The following is a 12,879-nucleotide window of genomic DNA, read 5'->3' as shown; positions in this document are numbered from 1 at the left end:
GTATAGAAATTCCAAGTAATTCATTAGTTCTTTAACAAATTCACAGTGATTGATTAAACCAATTACCTTACTATCAATACAATTTCGAATCTAAAAGAACAAGCGATCATTCTCTCTAAGCCATATATGATTTGAATCTTGAGGAGGTCATCAATTAAATGACCATTTTTGTCAATTCTTCGTAGATAAAGATGAACAGTCTTACTCCAATCCAAATAGTTTAAACCATTTAGCTTATAGTCCGTGATTTTAGACATTACATGCACCATATTCGTCACAATAGAAGGCTTATTTTTGGTCATAAGACTTTATCCCTAAGGAAGTCAAAGAAGAGAAGAATCTTAAGGAAGATCCAAACCAACAAGTACAAACAAACCCTCGCGCGCTTAGGTATTGCTTGTGTTGAGGAAAGCAGGGAGACAGGTTTAGGCTAGCGGCAAGGATTGCTAGCGGCCGATATTATTGGAGCAATCTAGGTATCGTAGGTTTTGATGTTTGGGCAAAGTTTAAGTTAGATTTATTGTTGTATTTAATATGCATTGTGAGTGTGCAGGATATATGTACAACAAGGAGAATCCAAGTGTGATCTTGGCAAAGGAGAAAAGTCCAAGGGTGAGTCTTGGCGGTGTAAGTCAAAGCATGTAATCTTGGCAATGTAAATCCAAGTGTGACTTGGCAATGGATGAAGTCCCGGAAGTGCGACCTCTTGGCAAAGGAAGACCTGACAATAATGACAAGGCCGATGGAAGCTCCAAAAGGCAATGTGTAAAGGATGGAGAGACATCGGAGGGACGCGAGACCGATGGAGGAGGCTAGAAGGCTATGTCTAGGTTGTGCGGGGAAGGACGAGTGCATGAAAGATTATACTCAGGGTAAAATCCTAGATTTAGAGTTTTACTGTAGCAGTCGATTGGTGTTTTCATCAGTCGACTGGTAGCGAACAGAATGCCTCTGTTCACTCAATTCATGTGGAGCAATCGATTGATACTTTCATCAGTTGATTGGTATCGAGCCGTTGGCCTGCAATGGTCGAATTCTACTTAGGACTAGTCGATTAATGTTTTTACTGTCAACTGGTGGCGGGAAAATAACTTAGTATTTTCCTCTCGAGCTCTATTTAATAGAGCTCGGGATGCTTGGGCAAATTTGACGAAATTAGTGGTGGTTAACCCTAATTAGAGTCTTTAAGTGCTCCAATGATCTAGTGTGGTCTTGTGTGAGTTGTGGTGAGGTTTCTCCACCCACAAGGAGGTACGCGAGCTAGCCGGAAGTTCTCCGGGGAATCATCCACCGATGGATTGGGATCGTCCACCTTACGGACAGTCGTGGAATAGGAGCTTTATCTCCGAACCACGTAAACAAGCCTGTCTTTGTGGAAGCGAACAATTTGGGTGAGACGCTATTCACCCCCTCTAGCGGACGTCAAGGTCCCAACAAGTGGTATGACTAGGTCGCTCTTCTGCGAACTAATCGTCGAGGGAGCAAAGCGCTAGAAGAAGATGGAGTTCGAAGGAGATCCCATCTCCATACGAGAAGGATGATTTCGAGTATTGGAGGAAGCGGTTGGAGACTTGGTTCCAAATAGAGTGGAACCATTGGATGGCTTTGGAAGAACCATTCAAGACTCCAACAGATAAGACGGGGAAGCGTCTCCGATCTCGATATTGGACCGAGGAGCAAAGGGAGCAATCGGAGGTAGATAAAGAGGTAACGAAAATTCTATTGAATTTATTGTCTCTTAACGTGTTGTTGTGTGTAGGTAATTACGAGAACGCAAGTGATCTTTGGAAAAACATCATTGCATTCCATGAAGATGCTACAAAACTCCAAGGAGTGAAGGAGCCCAAGAAGGACTCATTGGTCCAAGAGGAGAAGAACCGATCGGATGTTGACATGTGCTCAACATCCGAGGAGAAGAAGGAAGATGAGGAGGTATCGTCCACATCTTCAAGGCAGGAAGAAGTGGAACCGTCCACATCTTCAAGTGAAGAGGAAGAAGAGCAATCCAAGGAAGAAGAGATCTTGGAAGCTCAACCCTCCACCTCGACTACCAAGAAGAACACAAAGGACCACATTAAATGCTTTGAGTGTGGTAAGATGGGGCACTACAAGAGTAGGTGTCCTTCGCTAAAAAGATAAAGGAGGTAATCCCTAAACCCGGTAAAATTGCTTTAAGAACTAACGTGGGTTGTAGGGATGGAGTCAAGGAGAAGAAGCACATTAGATGCTTCACATGTGGTGAGTGGAGTCACTACCACACAAAGTGCCCAAGGAGAGGAGAGCTCGAGAAATTGGCGCACTTGAAGAAATGGGAAAAGAAGAGGAGCTTAAGTCAAGGGGGAGCTCAAAGGTAAAAGGGAAGTTAATCCCTATTTTAAAGTTTAATCCAAATTCAAATTCCTACATGCTCGTTAGGAATATTGAAAATTATGTACCCATGAATAATTATGGATTTAGGTACAATGATAGGAGTAGGGTTAACATGGTAGATAACCCTAGGAAATCATGTACTAAGGGTAGACCTAATAAGACCCAAACCACTTTGCCTAAGGGAAGGAAAGAGGGTGAAAACTAGGCATAAATCCCAAGAAGGGGAGATATATGCCTAGGAAGGTGGGTAAGTCTAGGGATGTCTAAGGTGGACATGTTGATTCAAGAGTTAGAGCCCTAGAATTGGAAAATCAAGCCTTAAAGGCAAGACCTGAGGAAATAGAGAAAGTCCTAGATAGGTTCATTATTTGACCTAAAGGACTTGACATGTGTTTGGATGGTCAAAGACAAAAAAATGTCAAATTGGATCCCTCCAAGGCCAAAAGGAGGTCAAGTGCTAGGGTGACACATGACAATGGAAATGGAGGAGTGACCAAGGGTAAGGGGGAATCATCCAAGGTCCATGATAAGAAATATGCAAGGGTCACATATGATTATGAAAAGGATGAGGAGCCTAAGGTTAAGAAGAAGTCTACAAAGGTACACTAGGTGTAGCCATGGTAGATGAGTCGGAGGTGATTAAGGTTAAGATTCCTAAAGTTAGGAAGAGCCTCTGAGACCATGGTAGGTGGACTATCAAATGTGCCAAGTGGATAGGAGACGAACTTGAGTCTCTAACCTAATGGGTTGGTACAATTGGGTTGAGTTTTATGCATAAAAATATGATTTAGGTTCATATTGCATGAAAATTGATTTTTGATATATAGATGCTATATAAACTAATGTTAGGGATACATTATGGTTTAGTATGGGCAGATACATCAAGAGGAAGCCAAAACTAGAATTTTAAGTCACGGTTCAATTGAATCATTTAGCTAGTTTTGTATTTTGTGTCAATCTTGGGATTTGTGATAAATATATTTTTATATATATTTTTTCAAAGTAGACATTGATAAAATAGACCTCTCCGCAAAATTTGAGAATCTCTAGAATTTCTGGTGCATTTCTGAAGTTGGGTCAGAAATGTTGATTTGGACAGAAATAGTGTTCCAGTCGACTGATACTAGTAACACTATTTACAAACATAGAATGTCTGTAAGCTCGTTTTGAAGAGGGTAGTCAACTGGGGTTAATGGTACTCGACTATTACAGTCTGAAAATCTATTTTAGCAATAGAAAATGACCAAAAGGACAGAGAACACGTATGTAATCTTATGGGGATTAATACATGATGTTTATGGTCATTAGAGGTCAAAGAGTTCAATAATTGGGATATTGTTGGAGCTCTTTTTGATGTATGGCAAAGGGGGAGAAGTGTTAGATTTAAGTGGGAAACCTATACACCCTTGCAAGAAAACCTAGCTCAAGAGGGAGCTTAGGTGAAGGGGGAGGAGCAATTGCTCACTTGTTGGCAAAGGTGGAGAAGTTTAACTTTGTAGGAAATCCTAGCTCAAGGGGGAGCTTAGATGAAGGGGGAGCCTAGGGTTAGGTTCCATGTTTATGCATATGTGATTTGCATAGTTACTTTGCATTGTTATTGCATTTATGTTTTCCTAACTTAAACAGGTTGCCAAACATCAAAAAGGAGAGATTGTTGGAGCAATTAATGTACCCTAGGTTTTGATGTTTGGGCAAAGTTTAAGTTAGATTTGTTGTTGTATTTAATATGCATTGTGAGTGTGCAGGATACAAGTACTACAAGGAGAGTCCAAGTGTGATCTTGGCAAAGAAAAAAAGTCCAAGGGTGAGTCTTGGCGGTGTAAGTCCAAGCATGTAGTCTTGGCAACATAAGTTTAAGTGTGACTTGGCAATGGATGAAGTCCCGGAGGCGCGACCTCTTGACAAAAGAAGACCTGACAACAATGACATGACCGATGGAAGTTCCAGAAGGCAATGCATGAAGGATGGGGAGACATCGGAGGGATGTGAGACTGATGGAGGAGGTTAGAAGACTACTTCTAGGTTGTGTAGGGAAGGACGAGTGCATGAGAGATTATACTCAGGGTAAAATCCTAAGTTTAGGGTTTTACCGTAGCAGCTACTATAACAGTAATGTAGCAGTTAAGCAGTCGACTGGTGTTTTCATCAGTTAACTAGTAGCGAACAGAATGTCTCTCTTCGCTCAACTCATATGGAGTAGTCGACTGATACTTTTATCAGTTAACTGGTTTTGAGCCGTTGGCCTATAACGGTCGAATTTCACTTAGGACTAGTCGATTAGTGTTTTTACCAGTCGACTGACGGCGGGAAAACAGCTCGGTGTTTTCCTCCCGAGCTCTATTTAATAGAGCTCGGGGTGTTTGGACAAAGTTGACGAAATTAGTGGTGGTTAACCCTAATTAGAGTCTCTAACTGCTCAAGTGATCTAGTGTGGTCTTGTGCGAGTTGTGGTGAGGTTTCTCCACCCACAAGGAGCTATGCGAGCTAGCTGGAAGTTCTCCGGGGAATCATCCACCGACGGATTGGGATTGTTCACCTTACGGACAGACGTGGAGTAGGAGCTTTATCTCTGAACCATGTAAACGAGAGTGTCTTTATGGAAGCGAACGATTTGGGTGAGATGTTATTCGTCCCCCTCTAGCGGACGTCAAGGTCCCAACAGATATTAGATAGCGATTCTTCTGATGACACATATCGGGAGAGCAGCAACGACAGATGTGGTGACAAGTAGCAACCGACTTCGTGCACGGACAGAGGAGGGAAGGAGAGAGTGTCAGTGAGGAGGTCGTGGCCAGTTGGTGGAGGCACATGCGCGTGGGCAAGGATGAGACAATGACGCGCTGCTAAGATGAAAGTACGTGAGAGATAGAAGAGGCGGAAATGGAACCCTGATTTTGAGTCCTTAATTTCGAAGTGGCTCTGATCCCTAATTATATACGTCAAAATGGCATGCTTCATGAAAACTTTTGTGTATTGTATATACAAATCATGGACACACTCATATTGAATGTTTTTAGATGTATATTAGGTAGGTTCCAAAATGGATAGAAGATTTACTTTAAGTTATTGTATCTTTGTGGGAGGAAATTTAGTCTTATGGAGGAGTATGAAGTAAAACGTTGTGGATATCAACTCTTGACTGACGTAGGACTTAAAATTTTAATATCAGCAAAATTGTGGCGTGATAATCAAATTGCTCTTCATATTGCATCGAATCATGTTTCATGAGTGAACTAAGCACATTTTGTTCCTGAGAAAATTCAACAAAAATTGATTTCTACAAGATATGTGAAGACTGTAGAACAAGTAGGGGACATTTTCATAAATACTTTAAATGGGATTCGGTTAATTTATCTTTGTAACAAGTTGGATATGATTAATATCTAGCAAGTTATCATATTATTGTATATATTTGTTACCATATTATTTGTATATATTAGTTAATATATATGTCAATTAGACTAATTGTCAATTAGCCTAATTATAGTTTCCTAAAATAGATTCCTAGTTTGTATATAAATATGTCTCACTCTTTAATAAAGAATATGAATTCTTTTTATCTCAAATAACACAACTAACAACCATTAGTAGAATATTGCAAGAAGAAAACTACAAAAAGAAAGAACATATCAAATTCTAACTGACACTATTTTGATTTTTCATTAATATGTTTCACACTTCAAACTTTTTGCACCTTTTGGTTTCACATTAACTATTAACATCATCTTATGTATCGCTTTGCTTCATTTGCCTGACAACAAACTTCATCATCTCATATTAAGACATCTCATGTTGTCAATCTTAAATAAGTGCCCTTTGCCTACCATATCTCGTAATTTTAGGCTCTTATTGTTTGCATTACTTTCAGATTGTTAAATTTCCTGATTGTTATTACATAGATAATAGTATGTTAACTATAACCTAATTTGAATCATCATTTATGTATTTTTAATTGCAAAATGATTCACAAGAACTAGTTTCTTTCACATGCATGAGTTTTTCTCCAGCTTCTCGTTTATTGATCCAATAATTGGGACTCACGGCTTGTTTTATGAACTGGATATTTCAGAAACTACTTATTAGCACGGTGACTCAAGATCATTAACAGACATTTCATAAATAGGAAAGCTAGAGGGCAAACATCTCTAACCATTCCTTAAACCAAAATGGTTCACAACATATTAACAATAGTTATCTCATCAGATTTGATAGAAAGAACAATTTCTCACCTCAGCTGATCACTGTCATTCCCACGCCAAATGGAGAGTTCTAAATCCCGATCATTGCTGACTCCACTTTATCAATATAGATGGCTATCAATGTTGGATCAACTTTCCCTTGTGTTGTGTAGATGAGGAAGAAGACAAGGAGAAAAGGTGAAATTGCATTCCCAGATCCTCATTTCACATAATAAAACATTTGAGCCTTTATCTAATCAATTAAGCTAAAATTTCATCCATTTTTAATGGACACGGAATTGCATGCCATAATAGGTCCTTCTTTAGTTTGGTGAATTCTCCTTGGAACTTCCCAAACTCAAAAGGGCTATTTGACTTATTGTAGATTTTATCTCAAAGCATAGCCTTGCATCTTCCTTTCTTACTCATGAAATTCAAGAGTTACACTTACATTTGCTTTTGATGATACAATTGAGTGCTACAAAGAACATTTGGTAGCAAATAGGTTTGCTGAAACATCTAATGCGAATTATTTGAGATCTTTTAACCAATGGCTTTATTGAATTACAATTGCAAATCTAGACCATAGGATCTTCATCTTATGACTCAAATTGACTTAGATGATTCAAATCCCAAGTAGGATCTTAATCGGGCCAAGATCTTGCCAACCTACATCTTGATCATAAGATCCCTTACCATTCCTTATGTAGGATCTCAAACTCAACAATCTTTTAAAAAAAAAAGGACAGTCTGGTGCATGAAATTCCCACCAAAGTGAGGTCAGACCATATTAGGTCTATTGTAGGCAGCCTTACTCCGCATTACAAGAGGCTATTTTCGTGACTCGAACCCGTGACCACAAGGTCTACAACTTTTCTGTTGCGTCAAGACTCTCAGCAACCTTTAATTGGACGGAATATGGTTATATTCGCATAGGCATTTTGAAGCTTGATATTTACATATAGACAATCTTATCATGCCATACCATTAGAGAAAATCAAATTTTCATGTATATGAGATTCTTTTTAACTTCTAAGCTATTGTCATCATCTTATAGTTTTCATTGCTATGATAGAATCCACTTCTACTATATAAAGATGCAACACATGCATTGTTCATATATCTATGATGTGAATAATTTATCATGCTAATGATATTAGAATAATAAAGTCTAAAATGTTGATATTGGTAATTGATACATATGATTATTGTATAGATGTCAAATATAGTTCTAAAAATAACTGATTAAATTGTAGGATCTAACAACCTCACGCCTTGATTCTACAATCTGAACCTATAGTTTCTCCTTGTTCCTAGATACCATCTTGAGATTGACAACCTTGGGTTGAACTTTAATGCAATAAACTAGGCAGTTCCAATATCAAAGCGATCTTAGTGCTTCATTATGATGATTCGTTTCATATTGATGTAGAAATTGTTCTTCCTACTCAATTTGTTAGTAAAGAACTCTTGCCTTTCTAGTTTCATATTTGCATTTTAGGTCTAGCATGTTTGTAATAAAAGGAATATAATGGTTTATATCCCCAAAGTAGATAAGAGATCTCCCTCATCTATCAACCTCTCTCTCATAGTGTTATCCATGAGTGTCAACTCTATGAAAAAAATTAGGTACCTTGATTTTGGGTGGTCCTCTGTCATAGCCAAATCTTCTTCATTGCCAACATGCATTGGTCTCCTGCCTTGTGTGCGATGCTTATTGTGAGACATTCCCGCTGCATGTGAGGCTGCCCTTTCACAAGACATGAACCAATCATTATACTTATTCTGTGTGACACCTTCTTGCAAGACATCTGGTGTTTAACATCAACCCCTGTGGAACCTTTGCAGCTCTTGACAAACACAAGTGATGGGAGAACTTGGAGAGCGATGTCATACTCTGCTGGGACCTGATCCAACATTCTGCTTATTGTTGAACCTTCACAATACTTTGAATTTTGTTGTTGAATTTCCATCAATTGGGCTTGTGCCACCCTTAATGTACTCCTATTCGACGTTGGTCTTTCCGCTCATATCCTGCATGGAGTCGTCTCTTCATTGATGCCAACATCAGAGTTAGCTGCAAGGATTCTGCTTTCTGAGTTTTACCAACATCATTCAACCTCATCTTTTTTGCTTACAATAGCACTCATTGAACTTGTTCTTTGTTTTCTTCATGCTCCTTGTCTTTCTCCCTAATAGGAGCTTCTTGTTGTTATCGATCTTTTTCTTGCACCATCTTCTTTATGATGCCCCAATTTGCAAGTGTACGTCTCTTTATACTTCCCTCCTCTTGATACCCAATCATCCTTTGGGATTAAATTCTATTTCTGTTCTACATATGTATCGTCTGAAATCAAGTGAAGATCTGAACTGAAAAATATCCTGTTACTTCTTGCAAGTGGTCAAATTGTGCGTTACATCTTCATTACAGACCTGAACACAGAAATGATCTGTTCTCATTTTGCTAAGTATACTGTCTATCTTTCATAAGACTTAAAATGTGTTTCTTTTCCCTCAATCTATTGCATTTTAATGTAATTGCCACTTTAAGGATAGACTTGTGAGATTATTTATTACTACTTTAGCGAGAAGCATACTTGAGAGAATAGTTACCGAAATCTCTATTTACCTTAACTCCATTTAATTGTTTCACCGTTTATCATTTCTCTTGTATCATTGTGTTGGCTTGTCTGAGGTTGAAGGGGTTGTTATTTACATGCTTTATCAACTATTTAAAGCTTTGTTGATCTAAAGTTGAAGGGTCGGTTGTATGATTTGTTAACTCATTGAACAGTCATATTTTGCCTGCCTACGTGCAAATATTTTTTTGCTTCAATAGGATCACGTCTTACTCAAACGTCTATTCATGTGACAAGCTAGATACTATCTATGCTCTAGTTTGAGTGGCTAAGAGTATTAAATAATAGAGTTGCTGTGCGGTAACTGTAGTCCCATATGCTATTACATTGCTTCCCATATATGCATAGTAATTATCTTCTGAAACAATAAAAGGTAGCACAAATTCACAAAATATTTACTATCGCCAAAGTCTACAGGATTCATTATGGTAAATTGAACAACTTGGTTGTGAATTAATTGACACATCAGTCATTCCCTATAAGGAATTGTGGTTTGATGCTAAAGACTTTGATGATAAACTTCTCGATATTAGGGAAGCTTATTTATCTCACTGGTGAGCAAACCAAATTTACTCCTTACTCTTTTAGTTGTCAGCCAAGGGAGAAGCCGTGACACTGTTATCTGGATCTTCTGCACATTCTTTATTATCTCAATGATGTTCTAAGCAAAGGTTTGCTTTACACCAAAGACTAACATTTATTGAGTTATATCTGAATTTAGATAAAGCCGGTGCTTCCAATGTTATGATATCTGCATCAAATTGTTGTACTTTGGCTATGATCAGAGTGCAGTGCTATGGCTCACACAACTTGTCTTAGGCTATGATCACTCCTGGAGGAGCTTAGATTCAGTCACACAAATCCTATTATCAGACACTGATAACCAAATTGCTACCCACAAATTCCAGCAATCTAATCTTTCATGAATGAACCAAGTATATACTCAACTTGGTTTTCATTTCATTAGAAATATTGTGATGGCTTAAGAAGATCTCTACTCTTTTTTACAGTTTTGAAGATCCACTTGTAGGCTTCTTCACTAAACCCCGTATACGGCACTGCATGTTTTCTACTTTGTGTTTCAAATTTGGCATGATTTACATTTATGTTCCATCTTGAACAGGAAAGTTAGAATAGTTAATACTACTGTAATCTTGCATTAGTTATATAATATTTTGTGTGTATATATATATACACCTCATTTTAATTGATTGATATTATTTCATTATTCACTTCATCACTTCCAGCTCAGCAAGTTGCTGTCTGGAATGAAGCAAATATTAATAAACCATCACACCAAACAGATACCATAATTCATTGAAAGCATTGGTCTTACTCCAGCTCATTCCCTGTATATGAATTTTCTTCATCTAGGAAATCAATTGTTCCTTTAGTTACGTATACATTAATTGATAGGGAATGAAGTTGAAGATCATGTCACGTTAGGACAAACTGCTTTCACTTAAGTGTTATCCATCTAAAAAGTATTTATAGTGCTCTTCTTATCACATTTAGGAAAAAATCCCCTTCATTGAGACTGCCACAAGATTGAGAAGTATGGGAGTCATTTAATGCTTAGTGTGGGAGTCTCTCTCAGACAAGGATTTCTTCATGCCTCTTGGCCAGAAATCCTTTACCTAAGTTAGACATTATCTCGACTTGCCAAAAAATTCACCACATTAAGCAACAAAGAAGAGAATAAATATGTTTTCATCAAAGTAAAGACAAGTCGGCACTGATAATGTTATTACTTGTTGGGAAATGGAGCTGTTCTTCACATGTGTACCAAGATAGATCATAAATTCTAGGCTCTTTAAAGTTAGTAAAATGAGAAAGCTAGTGCCCAACCCTCTCACTTATTCTTAGAGTGGGAGATAAAAACAGTTAGTTATGGGCAGAGACAAATGGCCTTCTTCAGAAAATTTGTGTGGTTATGGGCAGGGAAAAGTTGGTTGCTAGTTATAAATGCTGTGTAGTTGTAGAATTCTAGATCCTAGGTGTAAAAAAAATGGAATGGTCTCTCCCATGCGCTTTTTCCTTTTTTGTTGTTTGCTTGTAAAGTGGTAATGTGATACTCTTTAGAACAAAACTCTTCACATGTTATCTTAACTAAGGTTATGCAATTGGAATGTGATATGAGATAATCTCATCCACATTCATTTCTTTCATTCAAATGTGAACAAAATTTTGCATCAGAGAAGATCAGGGTTCAGCTTATGTAACTATCCTTTTGGATATGTTGGCAGAGTTGCCTTCAATGGCCTGGAAGTAGACTATAATGACTTTCAAGCTTCATCATGTGGAATAAATCTAAATTATGTCACTGGGTGCACAAATCTGAGTTAGAATCTTAACATTGGGAATCTACCTATTGAAGTCAATTATTACGGTACTTGTCCCTTGTTGACTTTGGAACTCACATGTAGATGATATGAATGGAAACTACTTAAAATAGTCACAAATGTAAGGGGTAGCTTTGGTACTGCAGAAGAATGCTCCTTTACCCTTGTCTAATTTTCTTTTCGATCAAAATTGCATTGACCCACTGGACTCTTTTGGTCAGTCCTCCTTTGGTACTCCTGAGCTCGACAATAAAATGTGACAGGTAATACTCCCAGCAATTAACTAATAGATCTTGTGAATGTGATAGTGTGACAATTGGTGCAATTTCATCCGTTCATGGCAGTTAAGTTTTATTCTCACAGTCGATTTAACCAATACATATAATCTGGTAAGTAAATGAAAGCATTAATTCACAGGAACCAACAAAGCAAAAGAAGTCATACAACTAGGACTAAGCAGAGGGTGGTCATTTCATGTGGTCAGAAGACGTTTCCCTACTACTGATCAGTAATGAACAGTGGTTATATTCATGACATATGTCCAGATGAGCAAGTTGCTTGTAGGTTCTTTAATAATGATGGAAACCGTAAACGTGTACACTTTATGTGAGTACTATTTTGGAACTGTAGAACAGCTGGAATGAGAGATATCTTTTAGCTGTTATGATTCACGACTTGTTCCATTAGCTTAGTATAGTTCAGGATGTTTTCAGCAATTAACACGAGAAATAAGCACAAGGATCGATTAACAGTTGTGTGTATGTATTCTTCTTGCTTGCGAAATTAACTAGCAAAATCTGTGCTCTTGATTTGGCTTAGCATTTTTGTCAACAGGCACTCTTTTTGTTTGAGTGTTGCAGCACAAAGTCCTTTGTTCTTTTTGTCTTGGGGAGGACACAAGCCAAAGTGAATGGTTTCTTGTCACTGTACTTCAAATTCTGAGGAAGAGTTCAGAGTACGAAGTGCACTGTAACTCTTAGCTGCACCTCATCTAATCCACCTTAAAAATTGGAGATCATAAAGAAGAAAATTCCATTCTTTTTATTGTCTTCCTTTTTTAACTTTACCCCTATAGTTTTCTTTTCTTTTTATTCTTTTCACTTTTTGTTGTTTTTTTTACTGTTTCATGTATCATGTCCACCCTCAAGCCGTACGGGTGCAATGAGTTTGAAAGTGAGAGATCATGTAAAAGCCAAAGTCTGGTGTTTGACCACCACTAGCCTGGACAAATTAGATGGGTGAGATGTAGTCACGAGTAGTTAAACGAGCATAAGGCTGGAATATTTATTGAGTCCTTGGGTCCTTTTCGACTTCATAATTGTTCTGCGACACTAGTTACTATTTGGTGAA

The 12,879-nt window shown here is 37.9% G+C and overlaps 1 long non-coding RNA gene across 4 annotated transcripts in view; it reads left to right on the top strand.

Annotated features, from left to right (window-relative positions):
- LOC121995829 overlaps positions 1–12,879 on the top strand; it is a 33,315-nt gene that overhangs the window by 13,255 nt on the left and 7,181 nt on the right. The gene's annotated exons all lie outside the window — the stretch shown is intronic.

This window comes from Zingiber officinale, chromosome 6A, assembly GCF_018446385.1.
Source record: "Zingiber officinale cultivar Zhangliang chromosome 6A, Zo_v1.1, whole genome shotgun sequence".
NCBI lineage: Eukaryota > Viridiplantae > Streptophyta > Magnoliopsida > Zingiberales > Zingiberaceae > Zingiber > Zingiber officinale.
Note: the sequence above shows the minus strand (reverse complement) of the source record. Positions and strands in the feature narration are given on the sequence as shown.